This window comes from Ctenopharyngodon idella, chromosome 9 (genome assembly GCF_019924925.1).
Source record: "Ctenopharyngodon idella isolate HZGC_01 chromosome 9, HZGC01, whole genome shotgun sequence".
NCBI lineage: Eukaryota > Metazoa > Chordata > Actinopteri > Cypriniformes > Xenocyprididae > Ctenopharyngodon > Ctenopharyngodon idella.
Genome location: NC_067228.1, coordinates 37,236,005 through 37,263,946, shown reverse-complemented (window position 1 = coordinate 37,263,946; position 27,942 = coordinate 37,236,005). Strand labels below are relative to the sequence as shown.

Genomic DNA, 27,942 nt, shown 5'->3' with positions numbered 1-27,942 from the left:
TCAAAACTGGCAGCTAGTGATCCTGGTATGCCTCCTCTCTCTGTGAGAGTGACCCGGCCCGGGCCTGCCTCTGCTTCAGGCTAACAATGCGAGTTGCAGGCCCTATGACCTCCTCAGTCTGCCTATGTTGAGCTGTACTCCTCTTGTTACTAGAGTAAAAAGTGATATGCTGAGTTATGGTTCCCTAGTGGTGTTAGACACAGACAAATAGCCAGGAGTTGCAGGCTAACTGAGAAAGCCTCCCCTGTGGTTGTCCCTTGAGCGTTGTTTGGCTTCCTCTCATTTAGAGAGTCAGATATGCTTGTGCTGAAGCCTCCGCTCTCTAGAGCTCTGGTTAAGTCGTTTTATCTGGCTTGTGGCCTGTGAGCAGGCCCCTCCCCCTGAAAGCTCCTTGATTGTAAGCCATCAAGTGGCAAGGATGAGTGTCCTAGGCCTCCTCTGTGGAACAGTGTTCCGTGGAGGTCTCCACTCTTCCAGAGCTTAGCTCAGACAACAACCTGTCTTGGAGCAAGTGTCATTTTTGTGTTCAGGCCTCCACCCTTGAGCTTTGTTTCAGGTCAAGCGGATATTTAACCCTCTGGGGTCTGAGGATTTTCGGGGCCCTGGAGAAGTTTTGACATGCCCTGACATTTGTGCTTTTTTCAGTTGTTCATAAACATATTAATGGAAAAATTGTCATTACACTGTATTCAGCACAAACTAGGCTACCATAATATGTGAGGAACATGTATGTACATGTTTGTGTTTTTGAAGGAATAACGTTTATGCGTGGTTATTGAAAAAACAAAAAACTTAAGTCACTGAAATAAAGCCAAAAAATATATATTAAATCTGTGTTCACAAGACTTCTGGGTATTGGAGGTTGTAGACTAGAGTTTTTGCTTCAAAATGATGTAAAAATTATCCTGCATACTCGTTCATTTATAACAATATATTGATTTAGTTTTTGTAAGACACTTTTTGTCAAGAAACACAGTATGCGTGGAGGCGTGAATCATCATGAATAATGGGTGATTTACACCTGAGAAGACAAAAGAATCGCATAAGAACCTCTAATGAGCTGCATATTAATGAGGCCTTTCAGTCAGGTAGGCTGTGAAAAAAACCCTCTGTGATCATGTCTCAAGCTCATCATGGTGTATATCAAACATACAGAAAAAACAGCAATACTGTGAAATATTATTACAATTTAAAATAATGGTATTCTATTATATACTTTAAAATATAATGTATTTCTGTGATGCAAAGCGTCTGAACATTCATGTTACCTCTATGGCATTTCATATAGTCTTTTAGCTTAAAAGCATGCACATTTGGAGAAATATTGATGGATTCTTATATGTTTATGTCAATTTTCTATACAGAGGAGTAATATTTATTCAATATTTATTGTCATCACTGTGAGCGCTGGATACTGTGTTTTCAATTCATACTTGCAGCCGGAGGGCGCTCTGTGCACATTTAGTCCACAAATTAATCAAATGAAGAACAGGACATTCAGGAACTAACGGCATGTCTTCCAGAGATCGCTAACCATGGCTTTAACATCCAGATAAACACTTTTCAAGACAATAAATGCACGATTGAGATGATATATACATGTATTGCCTCAGAATTTGCGTCTGAATAGCGCTCGCTCCGTGGGCGTGGCCGCATTAGCGGATAATGAGCTGAATCACGGGCGTCTGACATGTGTCTCTTTTCATACAGATTACATAAACACAGAATATTTGTTTTCGATTTGACACGATTTAAAACCTGACATTTCAAGTCTCATTTTTGTGTCATTAGTATTCACTAAGTTACAGTTCATTTTCTGAGAACTATCAGATTAAACTTCGTTCAGAGGGAGACGGGAGATCCACAGGAGCCTCCTTGATTTTAGCTCCAGAGCTTGGTTGATACTCTACTCGGTCGAGCCTAGGTGGTACTCCCCTTGTGTTAGAGGGTCATTCTGTAGAGTACCCCGCTCCCCGAGTCTGGTCAGAAGGTTGAAGGACTTTTGTGAGACCTCCCTGGTAGATCAGCTTTTTAGAGCTGTAGGTACTTCCTCGTTTGAGAGTATCAATAGAGAGCTATAGAGAGCCTCACTCCCTGAGCTTGATCTTAAAGGTCCAGAGATTCTGGTGAACTCCCTTGGCAGATCATCTCCTGTTAGAGCTGGAGGTATCTCTCTCATTAGGGACCCTATTTAGAGTACCCAGCCTCCATAGTGCTCCGAAGAAGCACTCTGTAGGTCCAGGGTCAAGCAGAGTAACTCCTCTCAACAGGTCAGCCTCCCTGGTGGCTCTTGGGGTTGACACAATGTCCCCCTAAAAAATGTCAGGCCAGGGCTACTTTCGGCCCTTTGCCATACTCCCTTAAAGGAACCCCTTCCCAGTGAAGACGCTGGTTCCAAGTCTTTGAGGGCCTTTTACAAGTCCTTCTGTTATTTTGAGGGTACTTCCTCATTGAGGCATGATAGCTCATGCAGTGGCCGTAGGGAGTACTGTCACTGATAGCCTAGTGTGTGACCAGAAGTGGTAAGAGTGGTTTTTGGCTTTTCTTTTGAGATTGCCATTATTTGTGCTTAGTCACAGCCATCTCTTGGCATGCATTCCCCTCAGCATGGCGGCATGGGTATTTTGTTCCCCAAAAGTGTCTCAGGATGCAGTGCAAGTTCCCTTTCGAAAGGGAATGTCTCAGGTTACAACTGTAACCCTGGTTCCCTGAGAACAGGGAACGAGACACTGCATCTCCCTGCCATGCCTCCGGGCTGCCTGCGAAAAGTCCCTTCAGACGATAAGTGGATGACATGTTCTCTAGATGCCCCTTATATACTTCTTGGTCGCACTAATATGATGTCATAGGCTGTTGCCGACCAATAGGATTTGGTGTGATTTAAAAGTTTCTTCACATACCAGTCACACAGAGGCGTTCCCCAAAAGCGTCTCAGGACACAGTGTTTTGTTCCCTGTTCTCAGGGAATCAGGGTTACAGTCATAACCCAAGGCGTTTTGTAGTTTTATACTGCAAGTATATTTGTACATTTTCTTTAAGTGAACTTAACATCGTACTTACCGTTTACTATTAATATATTATTTTTGCACTCTAAGTATACTACTATGTTCCTATTTAGGTATTAATGTTTTATACTTGAAATATACCTTTAACTGCACTTCAACTCTTTCCATTAAAAAAAAAAAGAAGCATTTTATTCTTGCCTCATGCATCATTTTAATCAACACTTGAATGTGGGTAAGTTTCATTAAAAAAGCAACAAAACTCTGAGAAAATCGCATTTTTGTCAAAGACTATGTCTGGATGGGATTCAGAGCGATGATCAAAACACATCAATCTACACCTCATACACCAAAATGACAAAGCAAAAAAAAAAAAAAAAAAAACATCTGTGACAACTTTGCAAATTTATTATAAAGGAAAAACTGAAATAAGTACATTGCACAAGTAGTCAAACCCTTTTCTGGGACACTTGAAATTTAGCTCAAGAGAATTCCAATTTCGCTTGTAGATGTTACTACACTTGGAGTGGAGTTAACCTGTGGCAAATTCATTTGAATGGGCATGATTAGGAAAGGCACACACTTCTCAATAAAAGGTCTATCAGCTGAAAATGCATATCAGAGCAAAACCAAGCCATGAGGTCAAAGGAACTGCCTGTAGGGCTCAGAGACAGGACTGTATCAAGACACAGATCTGGGGAAGACTACAAAACAAATTTTGCTGTATTGAAGGTTCACAGAAGCATGTAGCCTCCATAATTGTTAATGGAAGAAATTTGGAACAACCAGGACTCTTGCTAGAGCTGGCCTCCTGGCCAAACTGAGCAATCGATGGAGAAGGGCCTTGGTTAGAGTGATGACCAAGAAGCTGATGGTCAGCTCTGGTTGAGCTCCATGATCATATATAAAGATGGGAGAAACTTACAGAAGGACAACATCACTGCAACACTCCACCAATCTGCGCTTTATGGCAGAGTGACCAGACTCAAGCCTCTCCTTGGTGAGGACACATGAAAACCTACTTGGAATTTGCAAAAAAAGCACCTAAAGGATTCTTTCAGACTTAGAGAAACAATATTCTCTGGTCTGATGAACCTCAGTTCCAAGCATCATGTCTGGAGGAAACCAGGCACTGCTCGTCACCTGCACAATACCATCCCAAGAGTAAAGTGTGACGACGGTGTTTGAATATTTTCACAAGGCACTGTATATCTTGATCAAAAGATTGAGAACATCTTTAGTCAAAATATAGCCTACTTAGACCTTTCTGTCAGTATAAGACAAGTATACCTAAGTGCAATTTTAAGGATATTCAGAGAAGTACATAAAAAGTAGATTCAAAGTATACGTTTTTAATTTTAGTTTAAAAGAAGTATACATAGTAAACTTGGATAAACTTCTATTTTGTAAGGGATATAAAGCTGTTTTGGTAATCAGTGAGCTCAATCTATAGAAGGACTAAAATAACAGCTTTCATTTGGTGTGGAGATTGAATGTTTGTCTTATTCTGTGTTGCAGGTTCAGGCACGATGAACATCATTATTCCCAAGAGCAAAACAAAAAGCACTGACATCTGTGGAGCGGGCAAATACTATTATATAATCCGCTCTGATCTCGGCTGCTATATGAAGATAGGTAGTATCAATAGAGGTTCAGACATCTCTGTTTTCAGTCTGCACCCTGCCTGCAAAAATGGAGACCATTACCTTGGAGGTGAAGACAGCTCCTTTTACATCATCAAGGGCAATTCCTACCGCAGAGTCAACAACCTGACGACAGACAGCAATGCTAAAGTTTACAGCCTTCATCCCAACTGCCAGGGTGGAGACCACTACATCTCAACCTCTGACAAGTTTTTCATCATCTTCCAAGAAAGGGGCACTTTTCGAACAACAACAGACATGAATACAGACTCGGATGCTGAAGAATACAAGCTGCATCCCAGCTGCAGAAATGGGCTCTATTACTGGGGCCTGTCAAACGACTGCTTCTTCCTCAAGCCAGTCTCAGAGTGGGGAGTTGAGTATTACAAATGTACCGACCTCAGTGAAGATGAGTGCATTGGTGTCTATTCTGTTCATCCTGATGTTCTTAACTTCCTTCCTGGTGGTCTGACAGTAACTATAGGCCCAGCCTTTGGCAATTGGGAGAATATTAAAACTATAACTAATGACAGCAATACACCAATGACATGGCAAAAGAAAATCAACAAAAAGGTTGGATACAATAAGGAGCAAATGTCCCAGATCACGCACAACTGGAAGATAGCCACATCAGCCTTGATTGAATCTGGGGAACATGCAAAGTTAATTTTGAAGTTGCACCTCTTCTTTTTTGGAGATTCTCATGTCAGCACTAAAAAGGAAAGCTGTAATGAAATGATTGAAGTGGAAGAACAACTCATATTTGAGCTGAAGCCAAATGAGTCTGTATATCTGTGGCAGTAAAAATGGGTTTTGGTGAAGAACCAGTGTTGTTCTGCCGTGATTTAAAGATCCAAACAGATGCTAAAGATCCAAATGCTAAAGATCCAAACCCTCCGACTGAAGTCCCGCTGCCGCCCGCACAATCATGAAAACATATCAGGATGCTTTAACTCCACGGATAATCAAGTGCTTCATAAATGCCTTAATTATAACTTCTCAAGTAATTATTTAAATACCTGCATGCATTGCTTAAAATGAGGCTGGAATTGTTTAATAGCCAAGAGATTTTTCAGTTACAGTCAATGTAACTGCAAATGACAACACTATCCATTATGGTATTATTGAAACTTGGTGTTTATGATTAAAAGAAACTGACAGAAACCTACTTTAAATCTCATGAAATTTATTCTTAAAATCTCACACATGCTGCACAACTGCTGATCTTTCAATGTGGAGTACATATAAACAAATAAATCCTTTACCCCGATTCAAAACATTAGGTTTATAATACAATTTGAGCTGTCAGATTTTACAGGACATGTCAGTTTCATGTTTCTTTTTTAGGAGGGGCGAGATTCTGTAGACATGTCTGCCATTCTCATATAAGTCTCAAAATCACAGCTGATGTATTTGTCACTAGGTTCTTTCAGCTTAATATGAAACAGCTCTGGTGACCTTCATCCACCAAGATTTACAATGTACACAGCACTTGTTGTGGTTTGGTTATAACCATAATCAAACTAACTTTTATGCCTTGTGAAAAAGAAGTGCACTTTAGTATACTTTTATAAAGTGTACTTATTGCACAAATAATATACTTTAAAAGAACACACTTAAGTGTGAATTAAATGTAATGTTTTCACCACTTAACAGCATTTTATTTGTAATTAATTTCAAATTTATCACAGATTACGTTCATATTAAATGCACTTAGTTGAACTTTTGAGTGATTTTATTTTAAAACCACTTAAGTGGGACTTTAATACAACTTTATATGTACATTTATAATTGCTTTTAGTGTTTTTAAAATATAGTTAAAGTGCACTGCTCAATGTACTGACAAGCAATTAATGCGAACTAAAATATACTTTAATGTCAGTTAACAATACACTTAAAGGATTAGTTCACTTCTGAATTAAAATTTCCTGATAATTTACTCACCTCCATGTCATCCAAGATGTTCATGTGTTTCTTTCTTCAGTCGAAAAGAAATGAAGGTTTTTGAGGAAAACACTCCAGGATTTTTCTCCATATAGTGGACTTCACTGGGGTTCAACGGGTTGAAGGTCCAAATGTCAGTTTCAGTGCAGCTTCAAAGAGCTCTACGCGATCCCAGACGAGGAATAAGAGTCTTATCTACAGAAACCATCGGTCGTTTTCTAAAAAAAAAAAAAAATTTTAACCACAAACGATCGTCTTGAACTAGCTCTCTTGTTCTTCCTCTCTATTAGAACAGGGTTTCTACAGGTTTCATCAAATCTAATTTAATGCTTTTTAATGCCTTTTTAATGCCAATTTTTAAATTTTTAATGCCATATATATATGTGTGTGTGTGTGTGTGTGTGTATATATATATATATATATATATGGCGATAAATGTCGATAAATGACATAATACCGCAATTAGAATATTCATCATGTCATTGTTGCATTCGCATTCTGCCAAGTGTCAGCCCTTCTCTGCTGCTACCCTTTTTGCTCACATAATATATTTTAATACAGCCAAATTCCCAATACAATTGTTTCATCTATATATTTTTCTGTTTTTGTTGTCAGACTATATGAAATGGTGACTGAAACGTGGCCTATTAAGACTACATGCAGGCCTCGACATAGCCTTGTCATGTGCTTGTCCTTCGGATCATTCACTTGTACAAGTAAAACAGTTGCTTGGTGTAAATTAAATTTATTCTGAAGCAATATCCTTTCAGAATATTGCAGCTTTGACATATTTAAATCTGCTGTATGATTATCATCATCTGACATCTTTAAATTCATGTTGTATGATTCATGTAAAATTCATCTTTCATTTTAAATTCTTAAATTTGATCAATAAATTAAATTAGAATAAGACACTAAGGGCTGTTACCAATCAAATTAAATAATTTACAACAATAAAAAAAATACAACTGCATTAAATAATGTTATGGGATTGTTTTAAATATTTTTTGAAAATACAAATAAGAAATGTTGGGGGGGAAATGATACTTTTAAAAATGAAACTAAACCACCAGTAGATGGCGGCAAGTGACCGTCTTAATAAGTGAGTCATTGATTCATTCGTTCAAACGATTAGTTACAATGGCTGATTCATTCAAGAATGAGGCAATTGTTTATGAATAGGTCATTGAATCTTTGAACCGATTCGTTCAAAACGCTGAATCATTCAGTAATGAAATCAGTGTCACGTTTTTAATCGTGATTGTATTTGGGAAAACAGCATTGGTCGTGTGATTTTGCTTAACTGTATCAAGTTATAAAAACTCCATTTTGAATCAGGCTCCTTGTCAAGCCGGGCAGGTCAAATTCTCTTTCACTTGCCCCTTCAAAAAATTCATTTAACCCGGACTATTTGACAAGCGTTAATGTCGAGCCCTGACATGTTAAACCAGCGCTAAAATACTGATTTATAATAGAGAGGTTGTCTGACAAAATCCCCATACACATAATATAAAGATATTTAATGTGATTTTGGCTATATATACATGCGCCTGCTTCAGGAAAGCAAGATCTCGCGCTCGTGCAACAGTACCGGGGGGTCTCGGAAGCTGGATCAGGTTAACAAGTCGCTGTATTCGTCACAATGCCCTTTCTTGGAAAAAAAAGTCGCAAAAGGGGTCTGAAAAGTCGATAAGTTGGCAACACTGATGCAGCCTTCCGTCTCCAGGTCCCAGCCCGTCGCTGTCCAAACCGGCATTACGGCAATTTTGCACCGGCCGGAGGCAATTACCAAACTGGTTCCGTGTGCGTATGACACAAATGTACATATTTTGCGACAGCAAATCAAAGTTATTAATTATGAAGGCTATATTCAAAATAAACTGGTAGTATTATTTTTCTTCAAAACTATCTAAAAAATGTAATGCCTGTAGGAATAAAATTTAATGCTTTTTAATGCCATTTAAGCCATTAATTTTCACAAAATCCATTTAATGACTTTTAATGCTTTTTAATGCCCTGCGGATACCCTGTAGAATTCCAGCAGTGTAGACGCTGCTTAGTGTATTACTGCCCTCCACAGGTCAAAGTCTGAACTAAATTGTCATACAATATGCCAGTGCAAGTATATAAGAATTTACTTCAAACTTTGACCTCTGGAGGGCAGTAATATACTTAGCAGCATCTACACTGCCAGAATTCTACAAGAAGAAGAAGAGGAAGAAGAGAGCTAGTGCAAGACGAGCGCTTAAAAAACAATATGTTAAAATGTATATAATTATTATTATTATTATTATTATTATTTAGAAAATGACAGATGGTTTCTCTAAATAAGACTCTTATTCCTCGTCTGGGATCATGTAGAGCTCTTTGAAGCTGCACTGAAACTGACATTTGGACCTCCAACCCGTTGAACCCCAGTGAAGTCCACTATATGGAGAAAAACCCTGGAATGTTTTCCTCAAAAACCTTCATTTTGTTTCCACTGAAGAAAGAAAGACATTAACATATTGGATGACACGGGAGTGAGTAAATTATCAGGAAATTTGAATTCAGAAGTGAACTAATCCTTTAAGCATGAATTAAATGTAAGGTTTCGACTAACTAAATGCATATGCAATTGATTTCAAATGTATCACAGATTAAGTTCATGTTAAATGCAATTAGTTGAACTTTTGAGTGATTTTTTTTAACAACTTAAGTGGGACTTTAGTACATTTTTACATGTACTTTGAAATATGGTAAAAGTGTGCTTCCAAATGTACTGACAAGCAAATTAATGTGAATTAAAATATACTTTAATATCAGTTACATATACACTATTATATAATTAAATACATTTGTAAGTGCATATTTTCTAATAATGAATTTGCAATTTAGTACATTTCAAATTTTATTTAAAAAATCTCTTAATTACCAAGTTACAATCAACACAAATGCAAATTGAAACCCTCTACATTTATTGACTAAACAATCTCTAAAACAAATACACAAAAACCTTTTTGTTGATGCACAAGAAAAACCCCAAAAAACATTATACACAAACAGTTACGACACTTTAACTCTCATTTAGAAAGAGTCTGGAGGACAATGAGGCTTATGTACAATCATTTTCTCCCTCACATACAAAGGTACCTAAACCTAAACCTACCCATCACACAAAACTTTCTGCATTTGTACATTTTCAAACAACATTCTGTATGTCTTATGTCTTATGATTTATAAGACTGTTTCCTCATGGAGACCTAAGAAATGTCACCACAAGGTCAAAATTTACTGGTATTACTACACTTGTGGGGTCCCCATAATGGTCCCCATAATGTAGGGAATACCAGTACACACACACACACACACACACACACACACAACCCATCAATTAATACAAACAAAATGTAAAGAAAAGTATGATTCCATGTACAACACTAAGATTCAAAACTTTGGGTAACGCGTTACAATAAGGTTTTGTTAGTTAACTACTTCAGCTAACATGAACTAAGAATGAATAATACTTTAAGCGTTTATTAATCTTAGTTCATGTTAATTATAACATTTACTAATGCATTATTAAAATCAAAATGTATATAATTGTTTGTCACCAACTTTTTGGAAGTTGTTGGAAAGTGCTGTTTATGTCAATATCCCAGAAGCTCTCCATCAGCAGAAAACATCAAATGTCCATGAAGCTGCGCACCATCTCTCCACAGTATATGTCAAGTCACCTTTATTTATATAGTGCTTTTTACAATGCAGAATGGACATGTATATATGAATGGACATGTTCCAAAGAGGCAGGAAAGTCAGAAACACCTTGAGGGGGAAAAAAACAGAAAGAAAACAATTGTTCATAAAACTGATCCAGTCCATTATTATAATTAGCTAAATTTAATGAAAGTGATAGATATACAGTTGCACTTCAAAATGTATATACACCTTGCAGTATCTGCAAAATGTTGTTAATTTTAGCAATAAGAGGGATTATAAAAATGTGCATGTTGTCTTTTTATTTAGTACTGCCCTGATGAAGCATTTCTGCAAGATGGACGTAAACTTTTGACCATGACCGCATCACAACATCACAGTCGAATGCTGAGAGAGGTTCCTTCACATTTCCCACAAACACCAGGGGCCTCATTTATGAACCATGTGTACGCACAGATTTGATCTTAGAGTGTGTGTGCACTTAAATCCACGCCAATGCTCATATTTATAAAAACATCTTTGACATGGAAAAGTGCTTAGAGCCATGTCAGGTCTGAGCAGACGTACACACTTTTCCTGGTCAGATTACTGCAGGTTTTTGGTAATCTAAACTATTCTTGCAGCTCTCCATCCTTAATGAAAGGATTTGGACGATGACTGGTGATCTTTTATATGTAAATGACATTAATCATTTAGCTGCGCACAAGTTCAAGATTATTTGCGATTTATAGATTTCACATCTGAAAGAGAGGCGTACGCTCATTTTCTGTGTGTACGTTCATTCTATGAATCCCACGTACACACATCTGAGAAATGATCGTAAGATCAAATTTAGGATGGTTTCTGCGTAACATTTTATAAATGGGGCCCCAGGATTCCACTGACCACACATCTTCACTGACACTGGCCTTTAAAAATAGATTTTTATAAATGTTTTTATTCCTACTTTACAGGAAATTAAACATAACAACTTATTTAGATTCCACACTGTATCTCCAATAACAAATTTGTACTGATTCTGCAAAATGAATAAATAACTCCAGAGAAGCACAAAAATATTACATATTAGCCAACAAGCAGTGCAGCGGATCAAGCTGACGATCCGGTGCTCTATGAGCGGATTTCAGCGCTCTGCTGGCGATCCGCCTACAGCGTCTGCAGACAGCTGATTCAGAGAGTCCCCTGCCACCATCCGGCGAAGAGCAAATTTCACGGCATTGTTTCAAATGTCGCTCCACTCCTTCACCTAACAGTCAATCATTTTTACAGTGTAGTCTGATTAAAATTAAATGTATTTTAACTGAATTTGAATTCAAATGAATTTTGTTTTTGATTTGTTAAACTTTTGCTTGCAATTAATGTAATGAAATGTGTGGGAAACACTTTATTTTAGGGTCTGTTAACTAGGTGCTTATTAGCATGCATACTACTAGAATATTGGCTGTTTATTACTACTTATTAAGCACATATTAATGCCTTATTCTGCATGACCATATTCTACATTCTTAATCCTACTCTATACCTGAACTTAGCATGTACCTTACTAACTATTAATACGCAGTAATTAGGAGTTTATTGAGGGAAAAGTCATAGTTAATAATGAATGTGTTCTCCATACTAAAGTGTTACCAATGTGTGTTTAATCAACTTACAAAATGATATTGAAAGTATTCTGTACACATATGTAAAGTACAGTACATCACTATTACAATAAGTACTACAAATACAGTACTCCTCTTATAAATGACACTTTATGTCAAATATTATGTAGAACTGAAACTTGTAGTTGAGTTCATAGAACAGGAGCTGGTGATAAACATTTCAACAATAAGTTGTACTGGAGTATACTGTATAAGTGTGTTGAAGTTCAGAAGAAAAGTACATTTCAAGTGCATTAATGCACATGGTATATTATAGTCATTTGTCATTTGGCCAATGAACCTAAGTTGAAATTAAAATCAATTATTTCAAATGTGATTTAGCTATTTAAATCACTTTTTAAACAGTATACTTTTAAGATTTGAAGTACACAAAATTTACGTTTTCAATACAATTAAGGGCCATTCCACCGAATGGGTGATATTTGCTTGTTGAAACTCTTCAAAATTAAACTTTATTTTTTATTTTTTTTTTCAACACTGAATCTAATACTACACATAATCAACTATTCAAAATATGTATGTACTGATGAGTGCCACTAGGGGGCAATAATGCTTTAGTAACGCAAGTGCAACTGTTCAAGTGAATAAAGCTACACACATGGCGTGTGGAAACTATGCATGAGAGACTGAATTGACTTTGGATAAAGTAATTCGCATCTGTCAAGCGTCAGAGAGAGCGAACGTACAATTTAAATCCTTTGACACGGAAAGCGAGCCTGCCGCAGCAGCAATGAATGTTGTACATGAACACGCAAAGAAAACTGTTAAAGGAAAACACTGCAAAGCGAGATGGAAGGACGGTAAGGACTGTAACAGATGCGGTACCAACCATACACCACAGAAATGCCCAGCTTATGGCAAAGACTTTTGCAAAAATCATTTTGCAAGATGCTGCTTGACTAAAAAGAAAGTCTGAGTTGTTGAAAGAGCCAAGGACACCAGTGACAGCAGTGATGAGGACGAGCAGTTCTTCGTGGAGGCTGTGGTGGATGAGTGGATAGTTAATCTAGATGTCAACGGAGTGACTGTACCCTTTAAACTGGACACCGGCACGCAGGTGAACCTTCTGCCAACAAAATACTTCGACAGACTGAGAAATGACAGCATGACAGAAAGATAAGCATACACACTTACAATAATGAACCGATTCCCCCAAAAGGGTTATGTAGGATCACAATGACAGCAAAAACAGGCCAGTCTGTGAATGTAATGTGTGTACTGAGAATAACAGACAGCCTATACTTGGGCTGAAGGCTTGTGAAAATTTGGGGCTCATAAAGAGAGTTAATGTGATCAACAGTAAAGCAGTTACGCAGAGTGACACTGTTGAGAAACAGAATGAGATGGTAACTAGTGTTAATGAGATAAACAGTACCAAGATGTGTTTGAAGGTGTGGGTTGTTTACCAGGCAAACACAAGATACAGCTGAAGGAAAATCCTCAAACAGTCATACATCCAGCCAGGAAGGTACCAGTAGCCCTCAAAGAAAGGTTGAGATCTGAATTGCAATCTTTGATCGAGAAAGGAATAATAAGAAAAATAGAAGAGCCAACAGAGTGGGTAAATTCTCTGGTAACTGTGGAAAACAAAACGGAGATCTCAGACTTCGCATAGATCCAAGAGATTTAAATAAGAGGATCAGAAGAGAGCACTACAAGCTGCCAACAAAGACTGACATAACAAGCACAATGACAGGTGCACGTTATTTCTCTAAACTCGATGTATCGTCAGTTTTCTACCAAATCGTCCTGGATGAAGAAAGCGCTAAGTTGTGTACTTTCAATACACCATTCGGGCGGCACTGTTTCCTTCGCTTACCTTTTGTTATCTGTTCGCCTGCCAGAGGTATTTCACAGAACAGTGCAACAGCTGTTTGATGGTATGGAAGGTGTGGGAGTATTCCTGGACCACATAATAATATGGGGAAAAACGCAAAAAGAGCATGACAAAAGACTCTGTGATGTGTTAAAACAAGCACAAAAGTCAGGACTGAAACTAGACAGACAAAAGTGTGAGTTTGGAGTGACAGAGATCACTTACCTCGGAGATAAGCTATCCGCAGCAGGAATACAGCCAGACCCGGAAAAAACGTGAGCTGTAGTTGACATGCCAGCGCCTAAAGACAAAACAGAGTTACAGAAAGCACTGGGGTTAATCAATTACATGAGTAAATTCATACCCAAGCTTTCCGCCAAACACAAAAGCAATGCGTAGTTTGCTGGAAAAAAAGAGTGAATGGCAATGGGAGCACCAGCATGCTCAAGAATGGGAAGTGCTTAAGAACAGCCTCATCAAAGAGCCAGTGCTTAAATTTTATGACCCAGAGAAACCAGTCAAAGCGTCGACCGATGCGTCCAAAGATGGACTTGGAGTGGTATTCAAAAACCACGGAACTGAGTGGTTTCCCATAGCGTACGCATCACGCACAATGACAGCAGCAGAGAGAAATTACGCACAGATAGAAAAAGAGATACCTGTGTCAAGACAGAAATGGGTTGAGTTTGCAGGCGCAACTGCAAGAGATCATGCCCAGATCTTATGAAGTACTCACCGAGTATGGTAATACTCTTCGCAGAAACAGGAGGGATTTGTTGAAAATTCCAAAAACGGAATTCAGTGAGGATGTTGAGATCAGTTGTAATGTGGCTCTAAAAGAACAAAGCAATGAGAGTGATGTTGGGCAGAAGAGTACCCCAAAGAAAACTCCTACAGATAACTCGCCATCATTATCTCAGAATGCAGAAAAGCTGTGAGGCCAAGGAGATTAATTATTAAGCCCAAAAGACTCATTGAGGAATGTTGAATGTGGTTATGTGTATGCAAAAAAAGAAAAAAAAAAAAGAAGAAGAGGGGGAACAAATAATGTATGTGACACATTGTTAAAAGTTAAGAATGTTAAAATAAGAAGAAGAAAAAGAGACATGTTGAAAGAAGTTTTATTTCATTTACTAGTTGATTATTACATGGGAACAAAAAAAAAGAAAACAGGGAGATGTACTGATGAGTGCCACTAGGGGGCAGTAATTATTTAGTAATGCAAGTGCAACTGTTCAAGTGAATAAAGCTATGCACATGGCATGTGGAAACTATGCATGAGTGTCAGTGGCCTGTGCACAAGATAAATCAAACAGTGTATTGGTCAATCTCAGGCAACTTTATTTAATCTTTTACAAGGTTTCTAAGCAGAAGATGGATGCATGTTTTCTCAGTCCTGTTACCAAAACTCATGTGTCATTTAAAAAAACAAGTTTAAAAGATTGTCAATTAATTCCTTTGTATTCACCTCAAGAAAGTAATTATTATAAAGAAATGGTTGGTTATATGTTCAAATAATTGATAACTGTGACTATCAAATCACTTTATATTAAGGCAAGGTGTATTTTAATAAAAAAAACGCAAAGCCATTGTTTCATTTAAAAGAAGATGGAAGCCTCAAGTTTATTATTTTTTAAATAATTTAATTTATTTAACAATTGTATAAATGATGTGCCAAAACTGATAAAAACAGTTGTTTAACTTGATTTTTTTAGTAAAAGAAATTAACGCTTGTTAACAGGAATGAACACTGGGTAACAGGAATGAGTGTGTGTGTGTGTGTGTGTGTGTGTGTGTGAGAGAGAGAGAGAGAGTGTACATGGCCGTGTGTGTGTGTGTGTGTGTGTGTGTGTGTGTGTGTGAGAGAGAGAGAGAGAGAGTGTACATGGCCGTGTGTGTGTGTGTGAGTGAGATTTCTGTGTTGAAGGGATGTGTTGTGTTAGTAGTACTTCACAGTGAAGGAGGTGGAAAGAGAAAGAAGGAGAGAGAGGAGAAGAGAGAGGGATGACACTAAGCAAATTCTAGTGACTTACCTAAAGTTAATATTTTTTAAATAAATAACATCTAAGAAATAATTTAGGTAGGACAGTACGTTGAGATTGACCTTCTCAGTCATAGCTACAATTTCATCAAATATAATTCAAATGAGACGACCTGTAATCGTTGCAGGGAAACTTATGGCCATGAGCGCATCACACTGCAAATGAACAGATACACTTGGTGCATAGATCTTAAACCATTCGGCTATTATTGTTAATTTTGGGACACTTTTGTCTCTGGTTAACTCGGGATGAGAACGCAAAACTGAGAAAGATTCCTTTATATTGAACGTAATGGTCTAAGTGGCCTAAGCTCTTGTTAATTTACAAAGGGTTCAACTGATCGTACTAAACAACGATGATTTATCGCTGAATTGAACTCAATTCATAACTGATGAACTTTACACAGTTATCAAACGGGTTTGAATCAACACTAAACGGACTTCATCTGAACAAAGACAGTATTTTCTTGTTAGAGCTCTGTTGAAGCACTGAACTCTGTTTCCATCAATTAATCATTATTTTCCTGTTCCTTTGAAATCTGTATAAATAAAGGTGACTTGATTTGACTTGATCAGAAACGTGCAGTAGAGATTAAAGAGTGATTTATGTAACGATTGTGTTTTCGGAAGCAGCTAGTTTGTACTTTACAGTAAAATGTATATGTGTACTTATAAAAGTGTTACATTTATAATTATTCCCCGCCTCCAGTTCACTAACGCCACACTCTTCATGAAGATCAAACGTCACGTGGAGCGCGTTGCATTGTGGGAAACAGTATCCCATGCAGTGCCCTCAGATGCCCACATCAGATTTCAGCAAGTATAGTAGGTCATTGTGAGCATTCAGAAAATGTGTATACTACGCACAGTGTACATACTAGATACTGCAGAAATAGTAAGAGTAGCATGATAGTATGCCATTTCGAACACAGCCCTTCTTTAGAGAATGTATAACTGGATATTAGACTTACTATTTGAACATACATTCCAGGGAAACACTGTAGAATACTGTTTCTTACTTTCTGCATAACTAATAAGGAATTACTGAAGAACTAATAGGTAATTCTTCATTAACACTTAAGTCACTACTGTTAACTACTAAGGAAGATGTGTTAACTAATCAGTATGTAATAGAATTTTATGATTATGTTAAGTAACAGTTAGCTAATCAACAACTAATGAATTCTGTCATTCAGTCTCCTGAAGAACTACTATTAATTATCTACTAATTAATGTTCAAGAAAAATAACTATGATGTAACTACTAATGAACAGAAAATGATTCATTTTCAAAATTACTTGAGTAAAATTACAACTATGTAGTGATTTTTACTCCATTCACCGGTGTCGTGGTGATATTTGATCATGTGTCACTTAAGGTGTGGTTATGAGTGTATCAGATGACCCCTCCCCCCCTTTTGTAATACGGGGCACCAGTTAAGAATACTATCTTAACAATTTAAGAACACTCCAAAAGAGCTGTTCAATAAGTCAGAATGAATATAAACTGGTCAACTGATTTATCTGAAGGATTAGTGAGAGTCTGACCAACTAGTAGTCTTTGATCATCAACACAAGGAAGACACAGTTATAATAAAATCAATGAAATTTATTAACAATAGACATGCAAGAGTAAATACCACAATGATTAATAATGAAATATTGAATGTGCACTTCTAAAAGATAGTAAAATAATAATCAAAGGAGAATACTGAATTAAATCAAAGAAACAAATAAATGAAGTGAACACAGAACGGATAAATGCAATGCTGTTGAACTGAATGTAGAATGGAAGAGAATCGTATGGGAATGCTTCTTATGGAAGCCACCTAATGGCTCTGGTAAAATGGTGATAAATAATTGCTTATTTATCATTCAACAAATAATATCCCTATTATTTGTAACAAGCTGACCTCAAGTAACTGTTATCTAAACAGGTTAGAAAAACACATGCTGCATGTATAAACTAATGCCAAGGTCTCTAGAAAGAGGTTTGGTAAGTTTATATTTACGTTCCACACAGTCGGGTGATCAATCCGGTAGCAGAGACGTCTTCCACTGATGATGCAGGCTGCGTGCAGTGGGAGGGCGCGGAGTTGCGATCCAGTAGTCGTGCCACGCTGGGCTGGAGGATGCTGAACTTCGGTTGCACCAAGAGGGTCCTTTAGGATGGACTGGGCAGCTGGGTCAGATGAATCTTCACAGGTTCCTTTGCAGGCTGGCTGAGGAGCTGTGTGGTACAGGCAATGTCTGCCGATGCAGAGGTCCTTTACGGACTGGGCTGCGCTGCTGTAGGAGCCGTAAGGGTCAGATGAAGTCCCACAATGCTGGGGCCCTTTTTGCAGCTAGAGTGCAGCTGGAAGCAATGTAAAAGGTTTTGCTCGCGAAAGCTTCACCTTAACCGTCTTGTAGTCTCTTTCCTCGTCAGGTCAGAAACTCAGGATGTGGAGTGTCTGTTAATGTCTCCTTCCCCGTCGAATGAAATGAGTGAAAATGAAATGAGCCTATTTTCAAAAAAAAGTGGAGTGTTCCTTTAACGATTAATGATATATTTGAAAAGGTTAAACCAAATATTGGAAAGGCATTATATACCGATGATGGAGCAGTATGGAAAAGAGGGAGGAATTTAAGAAATGTAGTTAAAGGAATACAATAAGTGAAGTTGAAGAATGGTCAAAAAAAGATAGGGGATTAAAATTTTCAGTAGCAAAGACTCAATATATGATTTTTACAAAGAAAAAAATGGAACAAATGTGTCACGGTCACTATCTGTCTCACCGTCCCTGAACTCCATTTCCCAGCATTCCTCCTGATCCACACCTGCACCCAGTCAGCTCATCATCTCCTCGTTACACGATTCCCTGCACCTGCACATCATTACCTGCACTCACTTTAAATGCTCACTTCTCCTGCACTCCCGTGTCTGGTCTTGTCAACGTCTACCTTTCCATGTTGTTTTGCCTGACCCACTTACCTGCGGAATACTTACCTGTTGTTCCTGCGATACGTCCTAGTTCTCCACTGCTGCTGTTCTCCACCGTCTCCACGCTCCTCAGCTCCCTCTGGATCCCCTGGAACACACACAGACACCATCAGACTCAGATAAGCCACACAAGACTTTCCCACTCCCCGCCTGCTTACCTGGACTGTCCTCTCTCCTGTGTTGTCTCCATCGTTGTTTAATAAACCTGCTGTTATTTGTACCTCAGATTCCCTTGTCTATGTGCTGACAGAATGATTCTGAAACTATATGATCAGCCACTAGAAAGAGTGACAGAAAAGATAAAGGTATAATAAATTGCATGTCTTCAATAGGCAAGTATGAATGGGGAGCCAGCAAGAGTTCACTGTTACAGGTATATCAAGCTTTAATACGTTGTATTATAGTCTATATGCTATAGAAATTGCCTGAACCCAAAGTTGAAGTGAGATTATTAGAGACCTGAGAAAAAGCAGAAGAAGGGTACAGTAGTAGTAATGAAATCAATGTTTTTATGACAGGAAGAGTTTACTCTTTTATGCAAATGTTTACAGATGGATCTAAAGACAAAAGTCTAAGAATAACTGATAAATTGTCTGTAATACTGTAATAGTAGGGCTACAATGGATTGAACAGACTAAGTCAATTAGGACTGTAATTTGTTCAGATTCGTCGTCAGCTCTTAAGAGTATAATGTCTTCAAGAACTGACAGAGAAGATTTACTGATGGAAATCTATACATTATACTACTATGTTGATCATCATATTTGTTACATTTAAAAAAATACACCAAATATGATGATCAACATGGTAGTCTTTTTAATAAAAAAAGGAAAGGACAGACCGGTAAATGTTGTGGTCCTCTTGGGAAAGGGTTTGAGAGATTCTCAGACATATAGGGCTGTTTTAACCATTTTTAAGAACACAGGACGAGAGCACAGGATATAATGTATGAGGATCGTGGTGCTTCTGCCCATCCTGGAGGATGAGGAGCCAGAGAGGAAGCTGGACACACAGCTCCAGCAGAGGGAGGGTGGAGCATTACATCCTCATACACAAAAACAACACGCATCACCCATGTGAGATATACAGTCGGTGGCGGTAATGCTCCTGATGAGTGAGCGGCCATTAAGAAGATGAAGAAGAAGAAGAAGAAGAAGATTGCTTAGTCACAGTTCTGTGTCCCTGGGGAAGGTAAGGAGGGTTCTCGCTGTTCTCTGTGATATCTATTGGATTTCTTTAATCATATTGACCATACATGCTTGTTAAAGAAATATATTGTTGTTAAGATGTTTATGTATATGTGTGATTATTTTTGATGGATGGTTTTGTAAATCCCATGTGACAGAGCATATATTTTCTGTATATTATATTGAGTTTGAGGTTTATTTGGGTATTTTGGTGTTTTATTATTTGTATTTTGGATACATCTGACATTTATCTTTATTTGTCATGTTCGAGTTTATTTTTAGTGAGTTTGTGTACCATGCGATTAGTATTAATTTAACTGCAGCCACAACTATATAATTTGCAGTGTATTTTTATTTTGATGTTGATCAGTTACTAACACAATTTGGGTTTGTGTGGAAAGCTGTGGCAGTTCTGTGATGAATGTGGAGATGCTGCTGATGAGGATAAAGAGCCTCATAAAAAGAAAGATGATCTGCTTTGACTGAACCACACCCTCACAGAGACATTAGTGGGAGCACACACACACACACACACACACACACACACACACACACACACATATATACATATATATATATATATATATATATAAATTAGTAAAGCCTATTGTACTATCCTGACAACTAATCAATGGGACTGATCAGGAAATGAGGAACAGGAGCTGTGTATTCAGAGACTGAAAAAGTCTTAAATGGAGCACAAAGATGCTGGTTCCACCTTAGAGATAATCACCATATTTATAATGACATTTACAAATGTGATATTAAGCATATAACCTAATAAAATATCTGTATTGTTACTACTGTAAATACTTCTAGGCTATATTAAATTATTATGGGAACTCATTCAGTGCTTTCAGAATCTTTACTTTTTTTCTGTATTTTTAAAATGAATATATTTTAATTACAGTATATTTACTGAACAAAAATGAATTCTTTTATTTATCAAAATAAACTGAAAATACTACAAAATTTGCTACAGTGATTGTTTTGAACAAGCATTAACTTATTAAAAACATATTATTTTAGCTGCAGTATTTGTATCAGTACTGTGTGTCTTTTGCCCCGTGTGTCTGTGGGGTAAAAGCCCTTCGCCACCTCATACAGTTATAAGATTTTAAACGAAATAAACAACTTTTAAGATTTATTTTCACTCAAAATCTGTTGCTCCATCAATGTTCAGTAAAAACATTTATATACACTTTTCTGTAATCATACACTATGGCAGTAGTGAAAAGCACATTTTTCTTAAAGGTGTGCCTTTATCCAGAGATATTTAAGACAAAAAGTTCAGATCCACCGTATTTCACCAAGGTCCACCGACTTGGAGATTTCTGGCCTCGCCACTGCTCATGTGTGTAATTTATTTTATTAAATAGTCTATGAGCTACTTTACAGGGATTTTGAATGTATCGATATACAGTATTTATAATATTTAAACATAGGACATACACTATGTAACTTTTTTGTTCAAAATTTTCAAAATGTTTATAATGAGCGAGTACATCATGAATCCATCTTCCAAACTGTGTTTTTGTGTTATCCTGAATCACTACAGTGGACCTCTATAGCCCAGGATACACTGAAGGATTTTAGCAATCCTATAAGATCATCACTTTATCACACTGTGTGACATGGATCTACTAAACTTGGGTACAACAAGCATGTAGACTGTACGATGATGACACCTGTTGACTCGTAGGCTATGATGCAAGTTTCAATAGAAGAATAAAACGTCATCAGCATGCGCTAGTGGTTAACAAAATACTATGTTGAATCACACCTCGGCAGTTGTAGTTTTTATGTGTGCTGAAAATAAAAAGGAAGCGGCGAAAGAAGAAGGGAAAAGAGCTTGAGGTAAGCAGTTTTAAGTTTTAGCGCCATGTCGCGTTGATTTCATGTCGTATTTTCATTGGCTGGTCAGTAGACGTAGGTCATAGCAGCAAACACACTGTGAGATGATCATGCTGAATTTCTGACACTGTCAGAAAATGATCGTAGGCTATCTTTGTTCACAAGACCGGGAAAACGGCTGTCTTTGAACCTCTCTCACTGTACGACATAGGACCACCAATTAAGAGCCACGATCACAGAAATCACCACAATTGTTTCACGATGGCAATCTTTCGTCTGGGACAGCCAAAAATCGTGCAGTGTATCCCGGGCTTAATAAGTGTTTATATTGGGACTATTTTAGACTGAGCAGGACGCGACCACTGCGGAGTAACGGAGTACCTGTGTGACTCGTCATAGACATAAACATAAAAGAAGTAGCTCCGGCTACAGTGTTCTTCCGCAAGACACATACAGCTTTGTTTATTAACCGTTAGAGAGCCGAAAGTTTCATAGTGTGTGTTTTAATGGCATCCACACATAAATAAGATATGAATATGCACAATGAGCAATACTTTAAAACATAGCCTTTTAATTGGGGGTGAGGGGGGAGAGTCCACATCAGGTGGAAGTTGGCGCCCACGTGCATACGTAAGCGATTCTAAGAACATGGATCAATATGTCCTGTTTCAAAAAAACAAAATAGTGACTCTCAGAGAGGAGGACATGAGTGCTGAGAAATCAGGTATTAACTGTATAATTTCATCGCATGTTGCATGTAACTTGCATGTAATGTGCTAAAACGTATCTAGGTCAGGCCTTGAAGGAAATGTAAAAGATAATGATAGGAAACTGTCTTATTTGGACTTTTAGAGAGATGCACACAATCCATTTTCGTTTATTCTAATTATTCAGTTTATCTGCTAGCTTCCTTTACAAATCTGTATTGCACGTGCTGTAAGCCATAGAGACCTTTTTCAAGTTTCTTGATTGCAACAATTTTATTATTAATGAATTATTAACAATTGACAAAAGTCTGTCTTGCTTTAGTATCAAGAACAAGATGCTCTGAGTAACTATGACTCTCTCATACTGACCCATGCTCATGGAAATGCCATTTTACAGTCAGAAGGAAAAACAGGTGTGTAATAATTACTTACAAAGAAGTTATGATTGAGAGCTAGCTTGTCATCTGCTATATCAGCAATTTAAACTTGCCTGCCACTGATTTCTTGACTGATTTCTTGACTTCTTTTTTGTCCTACTGATGTTAATACTGGTTACATGACAGCAACATAACACTGTATTGATTTACCTGATGCATTTCCTCAAAATAAAATATTCTTTGACTATTGTCAGCCGAAAGGATGAAGACGATACAATCTTAGGAGAGATGTGACTCAATAGAAGAGGTGGTACAGGCTGACTAACCTCACTCTCACTCCCCACAGATACAGACCAAGAACCGCTTCAGGCGTTTGATTTTAGGGGTAAGTATTGAAGGCGATTTATTGTACATCTATTATGCAAAGAACAGAATTTTTTTTTTTTTTTTTTTTTCAGAATTCATTGAGGAACCAATATTATCACCTTGTTGCTGAAGCATTATTGGCTGTGAGACATGTGGAGCAGTGGCTGGAGACTAACTCACTGTGTGTAAAATGTAGAGAGAATTTTTTGTTCATTTACTGGAGTTCATATTATTCAGTGTGTTCATAATTTTACACAATTCCCTGAGGTGTTCTTATGAGCAAGGTGTCTTGGAATCAGTGTTCAATGTTCTATAAAACAACTCTGAAATATCAGGATATTTCTCTACAAAAATGTTCTCAGTCGCAAGTTTGTCTTGTTCAGATGTAAAGGGATCAGTTCCAGAAGTGGAAAGTGTCGTCAGTGTGGAAGCCAGTAAAGATCTGAAACTCTCTTCAGACAGCCATGATGTGCAAGTGTACCTTTTACTGTTAATATTGTTTACAAATAAATAGTGTTGTTCATTATTTTGTCAGTCCTTTCAATCTGTAATACACACAAAATCTTATTTCACTCCACCACTCTGGTGTCCTGTCAGGTTTGACTCACAGTATCTAGCCATGCTGTCCTCCATGTCCAACCACTCTTGATCAACCAGCTGCACAAGAGCGGTTTTCACTGGAGAGTTGTTCTTTCGACTGTGTGGTTCTGTTTACCAAACAACAACAACAACAATGGTTTATTAGTTTATGTTTAGTGAATACATTATTAAAATCCACAGTTTACCCTAGATGAAGTTTGTACATAGGGTAACTGGTAAAATGACAGCATGTCCTTCATAAACAACGCCAAATAAAATTCTTTGCCAGGATCTACTCGCACCTGCTCCCACATACCATAGACAATTACAGCAGGTCCTCTGACAGAGCTGCGCGAGCTCACATGATCGCCAGGGTTCAAAGCGCCCAACGCGAGTAAAAATCAGCGCTAAAACACTTATTCACCCGTTGCCCGGTAACTTTTTATGAATTTTGACAATGCATGGATGTGAGAATGTGATGTGTCTTAGTGCGATCATCAAATCGCAACGGTTGTGATGTAATTATAGAAATATATCTGACGCGCTCCATAGAGTAAAACAGCTTTCAGCTTCGATTCACAGTAAATGCTGCTCTGCAAGTGCTGTGTGTTTGAGTCGCTTCTCATTTGCATTTAGGAACGCAACGTGCACCAAACATCTGTACTGTGAGTGTAGTTTATAAATCTGTTGTCAAAGAGAAACATCTTTCTGGATCTCCCTGTGGTTTTCCGTCAAAATAAAAGCTCAATGAGTTAACGTTTGAAAGCAAGAAAAAAAGACATCCATGAATATTAGTATTGTAATCTTACTGTTGTTCTGTAATGTAAAAATAACAAATTATTATATCATATAATAACTCTATTAATATTTTTTTATATTTTTATTATAACTATCAATATCTTCTTTAGCTGATCACTAGTTAACTCACTTAAGTGACTGCAACTTTTTTTTACAGAAAATAATTCAATTTCTGTTCTAATTATTGTTGAGCTGCAGGTTTAGGCTTAAGAAGAAGAATTAAGAAGAATTAAATTATTTATTTTAATTATTTAACCTAAAATACATGTTTACTACTTTTCTTAATATTCTGTGTTGCTTAGAAATAAATATATTGTGTTCAAAGGAAAAAAAAGTTGTTTTTTACCTAGACATTTTAGAATTATAATAGCAATACCATGATACCGTGAAACCGTGATATTTTTGCTTAAGGTTATCATACCGTCAAAATCTCATACCGGCCCATACCTAATAAGTGTATTTTTTGAAGGGGCAAGTGAAAGAGAATTTTACTTTACTTTAAGGACCTGATTAAAATTTCAATACCAAAAAACAAACAAACAAAAAAAACTCAAGAATGACTGATTTTATTACATTTAGTTAAAGTGGCGATCCATAGTGGATAATAATAGGCTGTATAATGTAGTGACGATAAAGTTGTGCTGTTGAGGCTCGTGCACCATCTCGAGGAGAAATGGAAACATGAGCGAAGCACATACAAAAAGAAGTTTTTATAACTTGATACTGGTAAGCAAAACCACATGACCAAGAATACTGTTTTCCTAAATAGGCTACCATCACGATTAAAAACGTGACACTGATTTCATACAACTGTTCAGTTAACAAATATTTAATATTAAGTCACTTACATTTTAGAAGGAACATTGACTGTTTTTGTTCTATTTTTGCAGCAAAAATAGTTTCAAACAAAGATCATAGCAGAACCAAAGCGCAACACTCAGCCTTGTTTTCATTACTGAATGATTAAGTGTTTGGATTAATCGGTTGAGTCAAAGATTAAATGACCCATTCATAAACAACTGCCTCATTCTTGAATGAATCAGCCATTGGAATGAATCATTTAAATAAATGACTCACTTATTAAGACAGTTACTTGACGCCACCTACTGGTGGTTTAGTTTAATTTTCTAATTGTTTAATCATTTCCCCCCCAACATTTCTTATAATCCCATAACATTATTTAATGCAGTTGTAATTTTTTTTTTTTATTGTAAATTTGCAAATTATTTAATTTGATTGGTAACAGCCCTTAGTGTCTTATTTTAATTAAATTTATTGATTGAATTTAAGAATTTAAAATGAAAGATGAATCATACATTTTACATGAATCGTACAAGAATCGTACAAGTGAATGAAAAGGCTTAATGTCGAGCCTTGCATGTAGTCTTCATGGGCCGCGTTTCAGTCCCAAGCAGTACTGAAATAGTACACTTACAAGTATACTACTAGTACATTGATATTAGTATACTTCTAAGCTGAGAAGTTGAAACTGATCAGGAAGATTACTTATAAAGCAATCTGTTGCAACAGTAACTATTGACTCTCTCATTTTCCAGCACTTTAGACACAGTTGCAGGCCTAGAGCACAAATGCAACATGGAACAAACATGCTCTCTCTCTCTCTCTCTCTCTCTCTCTCTCTCTCTCTCTCACACACGCACACACACACACACACACACACACACACACACAGGTGTGACTGCAACAGACAACACTTGTAAAATTTGGCAAACAAAATCAGCCACATATGCAGGTATTAAAGTGGTGAGACTCAACACACACAAACACTCATGCACGCACACACACAACTCCTGTTAATTTTTGCTTATTGCTATTGGTTTTATGTACATATTTTTAAAATAATTTCTTATTCTAAAGTTAATGAATTTTACATTTGGTTTATTGAAATAAATAATTTGTGAATGCAATCTGACTCTTAAGTTTTTTTTTAGTTATATTTTTGCAAAATTATGTGGCATTGTTGATGACAAAACAGACATAAACACCTCAAAACACCTCAAAATTTTATAAAAATGTATTACGTTTTCTAAAACTGAAATTCCTACAGGTTTTCTTGTAAGCATCAGATGGCAGAATTCTGCCTCTATCACCTAGATCAATATCCAGAAACAACTCATATTTAATTTAGATCAACTTTAAAGTAATCTTTTCAGAAAAAATAAAAAAATTAATATGCAAGTTAATGGTGTAAAAAAAAAAACGCCAAAAAAAGTTAACCTTCATATTCTCCTCATTCCCCTTTTACACTCATGGTAAGAAAGATTAAGGAAAATAGTCAGACACCATGGTATAACGAACACAAGAGAGCAACTTGAAAAATGGAGCGCAGTTAGATTAAAAACAAAACTAAAGGTATTTCACATTTCATGGAAGAACAGTGTAACTGCATACAGAAACGCCTTAAAAACTGATAGATCTGCTTACTTTTCAAACAAATAAACACAACCCTTGGTATTTATTGGATACAGAAGCTAAATTAACGAAGAATGAAGCTTTAACGTCTGATGTTTCCAAACAGCACAGCAGTAATGACTTTATGAATTTCTATGCTTGCAAGATTGACACTATTAGAAAAAAAGTTCTAATCATGCTATCTTCTATTTCAGTTTCATGTCAGACGTCGTGCTATAGACCCCCTGAGGAACAATTTCATTCATTATTTGCTATAGGAGAGGAAGAATTGTCTAAACTTATTAAATCATCATCAAAATCAACAACATGTATGTTAGACCCTATACCGACTAAGCTACTGAAAGAGATGCTTCCAGAGGTCATAGATCCTCTTCTTAATATCATTCATCTTTATCACTAGGATACGTACCAAAAACTTTTAAGCTGGCTATTATTAAACCTCTTATTAAAAAAACACAACTTGATCCTAGAGAATTTTTAGAAAGAAATGGTATCTGTGAGGATTTCCAGTCAGGATTTAGACTGTACCATAGTACTGAGACTGCTCTCATTAGAGTTACTAATGATTTGCTTTTATCATCAGATCGTGACTGTATTTCTCTATTAGTGTTACTGGATCTTAGTGCTGCATTTGACACTATCAACCACAATATTCTTTTGAAAAGACTTGAAAATTACATTAGTGGAACTGCATTGGCATGGTTCAAATCATACTTATCTGACCGTTATCAGTTCGTAGCAGTTAAATGAAGAGATGTCATACTGATCACAAGTTCAGTATGGAGTACCACAAGGCTCAGTACTAGGACCGTTGCTTTTCACTCTGTACATGCTACCCTTGGGAGATATCATTAGG

The 27,942-nt window shown here is 37.0% G+C and overlaps 2 protein-coding genes across 2 annotated transcripts in view; both read left to right on the top strand.

The window, feature by feature from the left end:
- LOC127519203 (uncharacterized) overlaps nucleotides 1-27,942 on the top strand; it is a 386,503-nt gene that overhangs the window by 169,665 nt on the left and 188,896 nt on the right. The gene's annotated exons all lie outside the window — the stretch shown is intronic.
- Nucleotides 19,927-27,942, top strand: part of LOC127519199 (uncharacterized) — a 234,775-nt gene continuing 226,759 nt past the window's right edge. The window contains exon 1 of the mRNA XM_051906744.1: nucleotides 19,927-19,976. The gene's annotated coding sequence lies outside the window, so the exon portion shown is untranslated. The remainder of the gene's footprint in view (nucleotides 19,977-27,942) is intronic.